This window comes from Trichomycterus rosablanca, chromosome 13, assembly GCF_030014385.1.
Source record: "Trichomycterus rosablanca isolate fTriRos1 chromosome 13, fTriRos1.hap1, whole genome shotgun sequence".
Lineage (NCBI taxonomy): Eukaryota > Metazoa > Chordata > Actinopteri > Siluriformes > Trichomycteridae > Trichomycterus > Trichomycterus rosablanca.
In genome coordinates this window covers 14,123,260-14,139,504 of record NC_086000.1, presented here as the reverse complement: position 1 = coordinate 14,139,504, position 16,245 = coordinate 14,123,260, and the positions used below count along the sequence as shown (strand labels likewise).

The 16,245-nt window shown below is 38.6% G+C and overlaps 1 non-coding gene across 1 annotated transcript; it reads left to right on the top strand.

Annotated features, from left to right (window-relative positions):
• The first annotated feature begins 13,336 nt into the window (after positions 1–13,336).
• Positions 13,337–13,524, top strand: LOC134325864 (U2 spliceosomal RNA). The gene has a single exon (XR_010014379.1). It is a non-coding gene; the product is annotated as a U2 spliceosomal RNA (small nuclear RNA).
• Positions 13,525–16,245: the final 2,721 nt, after the last annotated feature.

Sequence of the window (16,245 nt, the reverse complement as noted above, 5' to 3'; positions counted from 1 at the left end):
GAGAACATGCAAACTCCGCGCAGGAAGGACCAGGACCGCCCCGCCTGGGGAACCCAGGACCTTCTTGCTGTGAGGAGACAGTGCTACCAACAGAGCCACCAGATATAAATACATAAGTTCACTCTGGATCATTTAACACATATCTTAAGTTCAGCTATTACAATTCAATTAAAACCTAAACTATTAAAAGCGCAAAGGAAAATATTGATTCATACTTATCATCTTAGTGTAGCTAGGCTTCTAATTGTAGTATAGCTACACTTTATCAAACAGGACATTGTTACCAGTCTTGATCTTAGCTTTATCTATGTCCAAACATTAAAAGTTTAGTCTTGTCTTTGTCAGGTCTGGTCTGGTTCTTGATCTTGTCTTGGTTTTGACTTCTAACAGCAATTTCACCAGCCTGCCACTACCCTGTTTTTGTCACAGCTTCAATTAAATGTATGTTATATTCCCAGCAATATACTGTAAATTTGCCAACATATAAAATTATTATAAAATAACTTCAGTATCATGCTGGTTATGTCAGTACATAACTAAATAAGTAAGCACATAGCAAGAGGATTACTGCTAATAAACTCAATTTTATTGGTTATGGGTAGTAATGTGTTATTTTAGTCATAGGATCTAACACTGCATCAGATCTAACAGGCCAGCTAATAATTAACAATTATCTAACTACTATCAAAGTATCTCATTCGCTTTTTTTTTATTAAAATGTTTGCTTTTATGCTGTGATGACTAATTTAACTTAAGTTAAATATGTTAATATACTGTAATTACAATTCAACATCCAATAAATGATACATTGAAAATGTTACTCTTTTGAGTTCAGCAAAACTTTAAATTACAATGACAAAGGAGTTTTCCACCCTCTCAGTGCCTCATATTTTTGTTCCCACTCTTTGTCTTTAAAAAAAAAAAATTCTGATTAGCAGCCACATTCTATCACTCCACAGACAACTCAATTTTCATTCTGGGGGAGGGAGATGGGGTGGGTGACAGCGAAGACCCCAGCGGGCCGGCTGCCGAAGCCGATAATTAGACTCCGCCGAACTGCCGGGGTCAAGAAGGCAGAATTATTTGGCTTGTGTAGACAGCAATTTTCCAGAGCCACACGAGGCGAGCCATCGCAAGCTGTTGCACATGTGCACCAGGGAAGCCTTGCATCTAGGGTCGGAGTCCGCCCTGTATTCCCTACAGAAATTCGAATATTGAAAGTAACAACGAACTGGTGGGGTGGTGTGGGACTGAAGCATTTAATTTGACTCCTTTTGAGAGAGCCGCCTGTCAATTTCCAGGACTGGTTCACAGCTCTGACATAGTCCGATAATCAGGGCTTTATTCTGTGTTTTTTATCTCTCTATCTTTCCTTTTTAAGAACAGAGCTGTGCATTGGGGTCACGTCACCTTCACTTAGCCTATCATAAGTGGCAGAATTTAATGAAGAGGTTGCACTCCCCTGTGCATGCTCTTGCACTCTGCACCAAACAACGGCTGGAGTTTTTTCCTCTGAAAAAGTGCTAGCAGGAGTGCAGTGGAGGGCCACAGTAAAAGGCTGTAAAAAAAAATGATGTTCAGACTGTGGGTTGCATGTGAGCCAGAAAATAAAACCAAAGCCAGAGTTTCTGTGTAAATCATTAGTTACGTGATTATTTTAGGGATAAGTGATATATGGTATTAATACTGCAATATTTTATGATCATTAAAGACTATGTTAATCCTACATCCTTGCTCTGGGCAGAGCATGCAGCAATAACTTCTGGAATTCATCAATAGGTATGTCCCCCTTCAAATTCCGATTTGGATAACCTTCACCCATGTTCCCTATGCAAAAGGCCTATAGCGGCATCCTTTCAGCCCAGCAGCTTACCCATCTCAAAAGGGCATCGTGGAAGGCATGTAACACCCTTAGAGCAACTACTACATCCTGGACCTGAATAGGCATTTCAGACCATCTTTCCCATAAGGACAACGAGTTTGGCTATCTTCTAAGGATCTGCCTTTGCCCCTGGAGTCCCAAAATTGGTCCCAGAAATCCTCAGGAATGATAATCATGTCTCCAACTACAACCTCCCAGGTCGACTACAACTTCCTAGTCTTCATGGGGCATTGCTCAGTGTTGCCAGGTGAAAGGTGGGACTCAGTACCTTGCTGATAGGAAGGAGGACCTGTGTTGATAGTTAGGGCTTTAAGAAGGAGCACTTGGTCTGCGATAGCATCACGGCCACTCATGCCCGGTCAGTTTCATTTAGCTCCCCTGCATCCATTGTGTACAGAAAGTTTATTTACTGATTATTTCCCTGCAAACTGATTGGCTTTCTCTGTTTTCTGATTTCATTCACTTCTCTCTGTCTGGCTTCATTTCTTTGTTTCTTAATTTGAACATGTGCATCATTGCACATCGGCCACATGACTGGCTGACTGGATAACTGCATGAACAGGCAAGCATATACTGTAGGTGTTCTTAATAAATTGGCTAGTGAGTATATACAGTACATAACAATATAAAGTGAACATTTATTATAACACTTATTGTAAAAGTGTAAGACAGACATGATGGAATCTTTTATCAAATGTAATGTAGATGGTAAGGAAGCAGCATCAGATGACTCACCACTGAGCTGATTCTGGACCCCCAAGTGCAGTGGCTGAACAGAATCAGGAATAAAAGGGAAGCCTACAGAACAGAATAAGTAACAATGTAACTACAGGAAAAGGAGCAGGGGACAAATATTGTAGCCCAAAGTGGAATTTGATACTACCCTCACACAGAGAGTGTGAAAAAGAAAAGATTTCAATCAACCAAGGGATTTAATACTGTACAATGCTGTAGAACGGTGACTGATTTACCGCGTGAACTACCCAGCAGTTATTTTAAAAAATGCTGGGTGTACTTCATTCACAAGATACAGGGTTACTTATAGTTCCTAGAATTAAAAAGCTGCCCACCCCGAATATAGACAAAGGTGCAGAGCTTGGGGGTACTTGGTCATAAAAACTTGTGGTGATCAGGGATGTTGGGTTGCTGTTGTTCTGCCTCTCTTGTCCAATCACTCAGGTTTGATGACAACGGGGGAGGTGGGCACTGATGTTCTGTGAAATCCTTCATGACTTTGTTACCTGCTCGCTCTCCCTTTTGTGATACAGTGTTATGCTGTAACAATTAGGGCTGCCGGAGTCTAAAGCTACTCTCTGCAAAACTGATATTTTACTCTTAATGATTTCACATTTTAACTACATCTTCTGTTACTTTACATCAAGCTTGAAGCCTGCAAGACGAGACTGCTGTGCCAACAATGCTGCTCCTGCTAGATGTGATTGAATCCTGGCTTGTTTGCACCAAAAATGTCAAGAACTCACTCTGGACTTTATCACAGACAAATAATGAAGAACTCCAATTATTTTTTGCTAGTTATAACTTTTAGTTTACTTTAATTGTGTGTATGTATGATTTGTGTAAATCCTATTTATTTAAATTATCCTCCAGGCCACTCAAAGAGGATGGGTCCCCCTGCTGAGTCTGGTTCCTCTCAAGGTTTCTTCCTGTAATTTCAAGGGAGTTTTTCCCTGCCACTGTTGCCCCTGGCTTGCTCAACAGAGGTTTTTGGTCTGTAGGTCCTGGATTCTGTAAAGTTGCTTTGAGACAATGTTCATTGCAAAAAGCGCTATGACTTGAAAACTTGACTAAAAACAAAAAATAAACTAACTGAAGCAGGTACAGGTGAGAGCACTAGGTGGAACTGCAACAGAAGCCAACAACATTAGCTACTCGGTCCACCAGTTGACCAGCAATTGCATACTGATGCTTGTCCATACAGTAAAAGAGAAAAGCAAGAGATCACAGAGCCAGTGATCTGACAAGGACTATTAATAGACAGCCTGAGAAAGGAGAAGCCTTCTTTACACAACTTGCAAGGATATGCAACACTGGACATCTGCCTTTTTGGCTTTGTCAAAGCAAAGAGTAAAGACTACATTGATGGAGATTGTGATTAAAGTGTTGAGTACATGAGTAAACAATTAGCTCTGATGAGAATGGTATCCCCTGAGAAGTGTAGTTTATTTGCAACTTAAACACGCTGATTTGCACTTCCTATTGCTGGTGGTAGTGGTGGAAAGAGTTTACCCCAAGGTTGATCGTATGTCGTTCTATTTACAGCTGCATATAAGATAAAAATGAATAATTAACATACTTTATACAACAAATTTCATTACTGATTCACCTGTTTTCCCCGCACTACATACAAATGAGAAATTGGTGACCAAAGTTAAGCAAAAATATGAGAACATTTCATATTGGCACGAGCACATGAAGAAAAAGCATGTCACATGCACGGAAGTAGGAGGACCCGGAACAGAGTGAATAAACCAATCCATTTAAAATAGTGCTAATTTATAAAAACTTGTGTTAAGATATGAGTAATAATAGGATTTGTAATCATTTGTGGCCATTGGTACTCCATTTTATCCTTTTCTGCTTCATCAGAGAAAATTAAACATGGTATTGTGCAATGTATTTATTTATAATGCTGCAAGAAATTACCAAATAATCAAAAAAATTATCAACAGATTATTCTGCTGGTCAGGTTTGTGATGGATCTTCCCTGAATTACTTGGCACAATGCAGTAGCACACCCAAGACAGGACGCCAATACACCGCAAAGCCATGACTACCCCCACTTAGACATAGCCAATCATGTCTGTATGTACTAGCTAATAGCACTGCTTAGGACTCAAACCCTGGAACCCAGTGGTAGTTGGGTAGTGTAATCTACCCCTGCACCACCCAAGTGGTGACAGATTAATTAATTATAAAAATAATCATTAGTTGTAGCCCTAGTTCTAGCCAATCTTGTAACAATAAAGAAAAGCTACAACCTTAAATCAGAAAAAGTTGGGACAGCATGAAAAATGCAAATAAAATAAAAATGCAGTGTTCCTTACATTTACTTTGACTTTTATTTGATTGCAGACAGTTTGAACCCAAGATGTTTCATGCTTTGTCTGCTTCATTTCATTTGTTAACAAACCTCCATTCCTGCATTTCAGACCTGCAACACATTCCAAAAAAAGTATTTTATTGTCAAGCACTACAATACAGAGTTACATGCAGAAATACCACTTAAAACTTACTTACTGTGCAAAAAAGAAGCCTTATGTTAACCATGTCCAGAAGTGGCGTTAACTTCTGTGGGCTCTGAGGTATTTAGGATGGACCATCACAGTGGAAGCGTGTATTGTGGTCAAAATGAATCAGCATTCCAGGTCTTTTTTGAAAAAAATGGACGCCGTGTGCCCCAGACCAAAGACGAAAAGGACCATCCAGACTGTTATCAACAACAAGTGCAAAAGCCAGGGTCCGTCATGGTATGGGGCTGTGTCAGTGCCCTTGGTAAAGGTCATTTACACTTCTGTGATGGCAGCATTAATGCAGAAAAGTACATTGAGATCTTAGAGCAACATATGCTGCCTTCAAGACGTCATCTTTTCCAGGGACGTCCATGCATTTTTCAACAAGACCATGCAAAACCACATGCTGCACACATTACAAAGGCATGGCTGTGGAAGAAGAGGGTACGGGTACTGGACTGGCCTCAATAGAGAATGTGTGAAGAATTTTGAAAGGAAAAATGTGACAACGACGACCCCGTGCTGTTGCACGTCTTAAGACGTGTTTGCAGGAAGAATGAGACAAAATAAAAGCTGAAACACTAAATCACTTGGTCTGCTCAATGCCAAAACGTCTTTTAAGTGTGTTGAAAACGAATGGCAATATTACAAAGTCGTAAATTCTTTACTGTCCCAACTTTTTTGGAATGTGTTGCAGGTCTGAAATGCAGGAATGGATGTTTATTAATAAATGAAATAAAGCTGACCAGACAAAGCATGAAATATCTCAGGTTCATCCAGTCTGCAAGAAACTTTTTTTATTATTTGCATTTTCCATGCTGTCCCAACTTTCTGATTTGGGGTTGTACAAATACTACCTAAAAAATTAATGAAGGCATTTTATAAATATATTCTAGAATGCTTGATTTAAAGTGCAGATTTACACAAATATATTAGTCACACAGCCACTATTCTATTCATGTAAATGTTAGAGTAGATTTGCAACGTGCAAAAAAGGTAAATAAGGTGTTTACCAGCTACCTTGCTATATCTTTGGATACAATAATTATAGTTAACTAGAAAAAGTTAAATAAATGTTACCTTGTTTCCCTACACATGTAAACAAAATCTAAATTGCTGCCAGTTAATGTGTCTTGTATAAAACCATACATTATGAGCTGCTGTTTAGCAGAACTTTAATTGACTGCCCTTTGACTTCTAGTCACACATATACTGCAGGTTCCATACATACAGTTAAATTAACAGATCATTACTGTTGAGGAAGTAAAGGAATAATATTTTTCTTTAATTACCTACAGTATGCACTTTTAGTATCCAACTTATCTCACAATGAAAAAAACAAGTGTAGCAATAAGCCACATTAATGTGTAATAATTGATGTCAAAATATCACCTGCTGTTTTAGATCTCTACTTGTGAATACTCCCCTCTTGACAGGTGCAACAAACCCAGCAGAAGTTGGAAAAGTTTTGGCAATTTTTTTGCAGGCAGCCTTTTTAGAGAAAGTGTTTTTGTGAGACAGGAGCTGTCGCAGTGGCAGTGGATGCAAACAGGAGGACAGCTGTGTAATTATACTATTTTTACTGCCAGCAGCTCAGTGTGCGAGAGGAGAATTAGCATCACACCTGTGCATAATTGGCTAAATTAGCTTGCATAATGCCAGTGCGGAGCAGCATTGGCCGCTGGCGGGGGAGGGAGTAGTGAATGAAGAATCTCCAGAGTTGTTTGGACTCCCCCTGGAATTTCAGTCTTTGGAAGACTGTAATCTTATAGCTTACATTGAGGATAAATTCAAGGACCCCCCCTTGCAAATGTTGTTAAACAATAGGGAAGTTGAGATGCGGATCTAGTTTTCTCTGAATGTGTCTGAGCAGGAAAAAGAGGCAAACAACACAGCACTTGCTCTAATGCACTTTCGCAAACAGTAAAGTCTTTGATGTGACAGTCTGAGAACCCATTGAAGAACAGTATTTCTGCTGAGTGATCTAGCAGAACATCTAGTAAAAATGTCAAAGTATAGCTCAATACACCGATCAGCCATAACATTAAAACCTCCTTGTTTCTACACTTACTGTCCATTTTATCAGCTCCACTTACCATATAGAAGCACTTTGTAGTTCTGTACAATTACTGACTGTAGTCCATCTGTTTCTCTACATATTTTTTTAACCTGCTGTCACCCTGTTCTTCAATGGTCAGGACCACCACATACGTATTATTTGGGTGGTGGATCATTCTCAGCACTGCAGTGACAATGACATGATGGTGGTGTGTTAGTGTGTGTTGTGCTGGTATGAGTGGAACAGACACAGCAACGCTGCTGGAGTTTTTAAATACTGTGTCCACTCACTGTCCACTCTATTAGACACTCCTACCTAGTTGGTCCACCTTGTAGATGTAAAGTCAGAGACGATCGCTCATCTACTGCTGCTGTTTGAGTTGGTCATCTTCTAGACTTTCATCAGTGGTCACAAGACACTACCCACATGGCACTGTTAGCTGGATACTTTTGGTTGGTGGACTATTCTCAGTCCAGGAGGGACAGTAAGGTGTTTTAAAACTCCATCAGCATTGCTGTGTCTGATCCACTCATACCAGCACAACACACACTAACACACCACCACCATGTCAGTGTCACTGCAGTGCTGAGAATGATCCACCACCCAAATAATACCTGGTCTGTGGTGGTCCTGTGGGTCCTGTCCTGACCATTGAAGAACAGCATGAAAGGGGGCTAACAAAGCATGCAGAAAACAGTTGGACTACAGTCAGTAATTGTAGAACTACAAAGTGCTTCTATATGGTAAGTGGAGCTGATAAAATGGACAGTGAGTGTAGAAACAAGGAGGTGGTTTTAATGTTATGGCTGATCGATGTATAAAACCATTTAAAATGCCACCATCAGTTGTTTTGTGTGTTTTTATCTTTATCAGCAGTTTCATATAGGATGGCTCAAGTCTCATGCTTGAAAAATAAAGTGAAATGACCATGAGCATAAATTTGCAAATGGATGATATACAGTAAGTATGCCCAAACCAATCTAAAGGAAATACTGAATTTGAAGGGCTACCATCTGCCTTTTAAAAGATTATTATTGTTATTATTATTATCATTATTATTAAATCATATACTAAGTTAGCTGTTAATTAGTAAAGTGTTCATTAAATTAAGTGTTAATGTTTTATTAATAATCTATTTATTATTATTATTATCATCATCATTATTATTATTGCAGTGGTAAAACATGCTAGCACACCAGAGCTGTCAGTTCCAAACTCAGCTCTGCCATCCGGCTGAACTGGGGGGCTATATAAACAACGATTGGCTTGTTGTTCATACAGGGAGGGAAGAGTCGGATAGAGACCTCATAACTGATGCAATTACGACCTCTGCTGGCTGATTGATGGCGTCTGCACAGACTTGAGGAATAATGCATTGATCGGGGTGTAGCTCTTTGTACACAAAGCTGATCTGCATATAAACTCGCCTCATGCAGGTGAAAAGATGCGGTCAGCTACTGCACACGTGTTGAAGGGGGCGTGTGTCAGTTCGCTCTCCTCATTTGGAGCAGGGGTCAGCACCAGTAGAGAGGAAGCATAACGCAGTTGGGTGAGAAAGGGGGAGAAAATGCATTTAAAAATTATTAATATTAATTAATAATTTTAATAAAATTAATATTAATTATTATTAATTGCGTCTACCAATATTTTAGCAACATGTGAACTAAGGATGCAAATTATTACCTATATTACCTTAAGGATCTAAATTTCTACCTTATTTAATGGAAAAACAGTGTAATGTAGTAAACATATTATTAACGTACAGTAATGTTCCTGCACACAAAGCAGGAAGAACACATCACAATAAATAAATAAAAATAAGTAAACACTGATCAGTTGAGAAGTTGAACTGCTGTGTCTCAATCCACACTCAAAATCCTTAACAGTGTTTATGAAAATTTTGCATTAAAATCAAATGAAGCACACTATTTAATATATAAAATGGTATCTGGAACACAGCAGCTCTCTTTTGCTTTGTGTGCAGCCTGATGGAGACTTTCATTCTGATATATTATGTGCATGTGATGCTTATTATTTCATTATTCTTACAATCTAGGGCACCTGTGCCTGTTTGTGGTTCCTTTGGCTGATATGCCAGGCTTAAGGTTTGACTTAACAACCTGCCTGGCTTCTTCATGTGGCCCTGTTGCTGGTGTTCTTTAGTTCTGGTTGGAGGCCCAGTCAATAGACATTTGCACCATTCCTGTGTGTAGCGGTCAGAGAAACCCATTCTAAACTTGAGTTTTGCCCAGTGGTGGCGTGGCAGCTTTATTGTGTTTCTGTCGCTGCTGGTTTGTTGGGTTCACCTGTCTGGTTCAGTTTTCTTTTATTTAGTTAGTATTATGTAGTTTTGTGGCTTTTCAGTCATAATATTGTTCTGCTTTGGTTAAGTATCCTGCAATTGGGTTCATCCCTTTAATATCGCAGGTGTGGGGTTGCACCTAACAACTTTGTCTCAAGCGCTCACGACCCTGTGGCAATTTGGAATAGAACGGCAGCGCTTTCTCTTAATGAGCTGGTGGATATGCACTAATGGTAGGATATATCAGTACTCTGTCAGTTGTTGGAAATGAATTTGAATGACATTATTAACCGACATAATTAATTAAACAATGATTTCTTTGTTGGTTATTGGTTAACCGGTTAATCATTTAAATCACCTAAATAAATTAATTCCCCTAAAATTGCATGTATTTTTATGATTTATTGGTCACTTTTGCAGCTTTCCACTTAGAGTTTGCCAGTTCACTTCTGAAAAAGGACACTAATTTAATTAGTTTGGGGGAGAGTGCACTGCTTATACCCTACTGTGGATATGGTGTTTATCATGTGGTGGCATCACACAGCAATTATGAATTTTTGTCAGGGTTCTAGTTTCATGTGACCCTGTATGTGTGCAGATTTTAGATGAGTATCTTTGTGTTTCTTGTTTAGCAGGAGAGTTTTAATTGGGTTGAGACAATAAAGATGCTTGTGGTGCAATGTATTGCATGTAGTTCCCTGTGTAACCGTTGTTTCTGCTTTGAGACTGATCTTCAACACATTAATTACACAGTAAGCCCTATTAAATCTAAACAGAAGATAAATAAGCCAAAACGTCACGGCAAGCAGCATAATATTCTGCAATTACAATTATTCTTGAAAGAATATTAGAATGTTATTGAAATACGAGGAATCTTCAAAAAGTTTTTATATTTGTGTTGGAAACAGTGAGGGAGAGAGGAGTAATAATTGGTCGTGTCTGAGAGACTGAGAGAGAGCTTATAGTCCGGATTTAGCAGCATCTGATTTCCACCTTTTTGGACACTCAAAGCTTCCTCCTAATCTAGTCATATCCAATTACCCTATTGCATTACGCTTCTTCTCTACTGATGCTGATCTCCACTTCTGATTGAGGAGAACGTGACTGACACATGCCCCCTCCGCAGTAGCCGACTGCATCTTTTTTACGTGCACAAAGTGAGTTCATATGTGGATCAGCTTTGTGTACGAAGAGCCACACCCTGATCAACGCATTATTTCTCGACTCTGTGCAGGCGCCATCAATCAGCCAGCAGAGGTCGTAATTGTTGAAAAAGCCAATCGTTGTTGTGAGTTTTAAACCCAGCTCAGCTCTGGTGTGCTAGCGTGTTTTACCGCTGCGCCACCTGAGCGGCCTTAATTATTTGTTTTAACAGCAAAACTGACTCAATTTCTGAACTTGGCCATTACATATGTGAGTGTCCATAGTCCTTTTTTCCATAGTCTAACTGCCTGTAATTTTCTTGTAGCTGGGATTTAACTTCTAGGATGTAACTAACTGTTACTAATGACTTGCTAGTTTAGTGCTAATGATGTAAAGACCAAATTTTGGATTGTATTCTCCCTCACTTTGAATTTGCTTTAGATATAAGCACCTGCCAAATATAAACTAAAGCTTTGTACTTTCAACATATGTCATTTTCCAGCACTACACAGACCAGTTAAGGCTTGAGGGCACTCCAAAGCTGTTCTGAAAGTAAATTGTGTGTTACTTATTTTTAGCTACCTCATAGAATATATTGTTGCAGGTTTACATTGCTTTGATGGTTGTGTGAAGATGGTCGTTTGTAGATAATATTATTGTCTCCTTTAGAAATTAGTCACACTACTCTACTGCATATACCTTTCTATACAAATTCTATACATTTACAATACAATTGTATGCTTCATAAGTACTTTTAAGCAGAGCAACCATATTTTTGGATAAAACTAGAACTGGCTGCTGTGATGTAGTGTGGAACTTGTAATTGGGTTTGGTTTTACCGCCATCTACTGGATTTTTACTCACAGCACTAAAGCTTGTAGCTGCATAACCTCTAAATTTTAAAAACACTGAACAATCTGTACATCCAATACTGACTGATTCATTAATAGTGGCCGAGTCAATAACAATGTGACATTCTGCTTGATTTAAGAGTGCCTTCATAGTAAGAGAGTGCAGGTGCTAGACTGACTTTCCCACAGTCGAGACCTCTCTTCCATTGAAAATATGTGGTGCTTTACAGGATGTAATATATAGTGAGAAAGACAGCAGAAGACACAGCCTTAAAGCTTGTAGTTGCATAACCTGTAATTTAAATAAAAAAAATAAAAAAAAGTTGACACTGAACAATCTGTACACTTGTATTTTAGTACATCCAATACTGACTGATTTATTAATAGTGGCCGAGTCAATGAAAATGCTTTCACATAATGACTAACAGGCAGCCTGCTGAATGTTCTTGCTTTTTTATTAGAGTGGATTACTCTTTAAATATTGTAACTGCATTTTATTAATTTGTTACTGTTAATTAAATGATAATTAAAATAATGTAGATTTGCAGGAATTCACAATAACTGCTAAAGAATGCCAACAAGTAACTAGAATTAAATGTCAAGCAGATCAGACGGCTATTGTGTACTACATAAAATTACATTTTATGGCTATAGTATACAGACACCCCAACATGAGCTTGGCGACCATCACATTCCAAAACCAAACATGGGGTTGATAAAAATAAATCATCTCCCTTTGTAATTAACCTCGCCTGCATTTGTTTGCATGCATCATTTAGTGAGTTTAAATGAACTACATAAATAAAACGGCAGAGAGTGTCTGCACAAGAGGTGTCTGGTAAACACTGAACCTGTAAATTATAAGATTAAACCAAGTCACAGAGTATAACAAGAACAAATTAGAACAAGACTGTGGCTAAAATCCATGAAAAAATAAATAAATAATAACTATAATAATAAGTGGTCAAACAAAAATACCTAAAGCAAAAGAGAACCAAACCAAAATCCAGGGAGGGACATAAGCATTAGCTGCCGCAGAGAACATCAGAAAACACACGTGGTCAAATACTCCCCCCACAGGGGCATAATCAATATGGACTCATTGAAAAACAGAAGTATAGATGAAGGAGACAGAATGACAACATAGTGGCCACCAATGCCAACTACTCAATCCACCAGCAAGTGACAACTTTAGCTCTCAGGTGAGCAAACTCAGTAAAACTAGCAGCAACTAAATAAGTGAAAAGGCAAACCATACACTCAGAACCTCACAGGAATGCCACCATGACCCTGCTAGAGGCAACTTGCATCCAGGGCACTTTGCTCATCATCAACTTCAAAGAGTAAAAGGTACATTCTCAAGAGAAAAAAAAAAGATTACAAAAACCCAACCAAAGAGCTAGTCAGGGACAAGCCCATCGTATCAGCCTCATGAGAAATGAAAAAAAGGGTAGTGAGGCAATGAAACAGTGTTAAGCTGGCCATCGAAGCTGGTATTTAAAGGTCTGTGCAGGCTGCAGGAAATTAGAGCTTAATGAGGCACTGAGAATGCAGATTAAAGGAACCGGCACTGCTAGTCATCTGCACTTCCATGCTCCCTGCAGGCCCATAAAGACATGGCAAGTGGGCATGATACTTCAATCCATCCTCTATATGGCAGGAGAGTCTGTTACATACATAGACCAGTTTATTTTGAAATTTGGTCTGCACAACTGGTCTGCACAAACAAACAACATAAAATATTGGAATATATTAAAATGAATTCAGATATACTGAATTGTCCATAATTCTGTCCAAATGTTGGGCAATGGCAATATAAGATAATATAAGTGATGTCTGTACTGTATAATAAAACTCCTGTTTTGGATTTTTCCAAAGTAGTATCTGTTCTTATCAGTTTAATATCTGATACATCCTCTACCCGAGGACCATATATTAAATGGATTTTTAGGCCTGGGAGCGAGAAGAGGGGCTTGCTCTGTCCGCTCCACGCATCGACCAGGTATTGCATTGCCTCCTGGCACGGTGCACTTAGTTAATTTCAGCTCTAAATTTATGCTTACCTGAGATTGACTTGAGCAATGTGTTCAGTAAATGTGAGCTGTGATCTTGCAAGTCCTCCTTTCAAATTATTTATGGAAATACAAAACATTGCGTTTGCTGGGATTAAGAGTAGACCAACCTTGCCAGCACAAAATTAAAAAGCCAGAAGTGGGTCTGGGAGAAAGGTAGGAAACACACTAGACAGGTCGCCAGTCTATCACAGGGCAGACAGACACACACACATTTGCACTCAGGGCAAATTTAGTATCTACAATTCACCAGACTGTGGGACGAATTCAGAGTACCCAGAGGAAAGCCACACAGGCACTGGGAGAACATGCAAACTCCACATAAAAAAGGACCCAGACTGCTCCACCTGGGAATCAAACTCAGGACTTTCTTCTCTCTGGAAGTTTTTAATACATATATAATGTCCACTTTGAGGAGTATTTGCAGCTGCAGTGACAAACTGAACTAACATGGGTTTTTCAAATATTCACATATCATGTAAGGAAATATTTATACATTAAAGAAGCGTTGGCTTTTAATGCAGTGTCATCTGAGAAAATAAAGGTCACTTTTAAAAATGTCATGCCTTGTAAATTGTAAAATTCCTAAATTCTTTACAACAGCACATTTGTAAACTGGACTATTTACTTATGCAGTACACTTATCACTTATTCATCCATTTACCTGTGGAATTTAAAACTGGTGTTTTTTTATCATTTTGGAATTTGTTGCAGGAATTAAAATAGGAATGAGTGTACAGTATATTTAAAAAATTCATGAATGTTGGTAAAGAATGTCTTCTTTAAGGCATTTATTTAAATACCAATGCATAAAAATATAAAAAAATCAGAAAGAGAAAATATATATTGCATATTTATAAATACAAGTAACTTACAGTTACTTCACAATATTGAGTTGAAATGAAAAACATCTAGTTTCCTTAAATGTCAATGTCCATTATTATGTAACCCCCAGCTTCGGTACTTGTGAAACATAATTTTGCCTTGATAACCTCTAATAAGCAGTTTTGGTAAGTGCTAACAAGCTTCCAATACCTCTTGTGAAATCTTTACCCATTCTTCTCAAGCAGAAGCTTCCAACTCATTAAGGCTTGATGGCTTTGTTTTGCAACGACTGATTCCCTAACAAAAATTTGTTGATATGAATTACCAGAAAAAAAACATTCCTACATTCCAGGCTTGACCATGGGGATAGTTTTGTTTCATATGGAAAAAAAACACTGATCCATATGGCCAAACAGTTCCAGTATTGATTTTTCAATCTATAGAACTGTGTCCCAGAACTCTGCAGGCCTATCCAAATTTCTTAGGCATTCTTAGTCTTCCTATGCTTCCTGGTCAAGAGTGGCATACACTGTGAAGTCTGGCTGTTACGTCCTTTAGTGTTGCCACTGTTCCAGTTTTCATCAGGTCCTCCTGTAAGTCCTTTGCAGTGAAGCAAGGTTTTTTCTTTGTTGTTTGATGAGATTGATAAGGCCTGTGGATGAAAGTGTGTGCTTTCCCCCACTACCAGGCAGGTTTGCTGCTAAGCCATAAGTTTAGAACGTATGAGACAATGTTCTTATACCCATTGCAATTCTCAGCTTGTGTGATGGCTCCTTATTTGTCATCATGGTTGCAACACACCTTCTGGGTAGTGTTTATAGACTTTAACATATCACAGCTGAAGCAAATTAAGGCTGTGTTGATTTCTTAATGGTTTAATCATATAACCCAACTTTGTCAGCATAGGGTTGCCAACCGTCCCGTAAAATACGGAATCGTTTCTTATTTGGAAACTAAACGTCGCGTTCCGTATTGAACTGATACAGGACGCGCTTTGTTCCGTATTTTTATCAATGGGAGAGAAATGCTGCAGATTAGACTGAGACAGGCCGATATGTATGAAACAGAAGGACTGCTGCTACCATGGGAATTAGAAAGTGTTTGGTTATTATTTTAAGTAGTATTCACTTTTAGTCTTAGTAACGCCGTGTGTGTGCAGGCATATCAGCATAACAACCTGTTTATTACTCCGTTGTTTGAGTAGCGCAGTGGGCAGAATGCATCACGCACATTTTTCCATCCTAGGTTAGAATCCAGCTTAGGGCGAAACTAAAGTAACACAAGCAGGGCCGGTGCTATGGGCCCCCCCCCCTAAGCAACGCAGTCCAGAACCGGGGCTGCAGTGTAAATATTCATTATGTAAAAATATTGTTTGCACTATTGAGAAAAAATTTTTTTGCATGTTGTTTTTCCTAAAATATGGTTCTGATTTATTATGATAAAGAATGAAATTAATATATGTTAAATAGCCTAAATAAAACATTTTGTTAATGTTCCTGTGACGGTGTAAGACCGTTATATTTTTTATAGGTGCCTACCCCCTACCCTATGCCTTCCGCCAACCCAAAGTGTTCCTTATTTCCAGTTCTGAAAGTTGGCAACCCTAGACTAGCAGTAGGATCAGACATATTATGAAGGGGTTAAATAATTGTGATGTGGAAGTTTTAGCAAAATATCCAGCTACTCCTAAATTAATTTTAAAGTAAACAATTATAAAATATTAAAGGATTTAACTCTAGTATATAGGAATAACACTGCTATGTATTTTGTGAGTGTTTTGGACGGAAGAAAAGATGTTATTTGTTGCCGAGTTGTAACAGCTAACCTCTAGAGAAAAAGCGGAAGTTGCCGTGTTTGTAT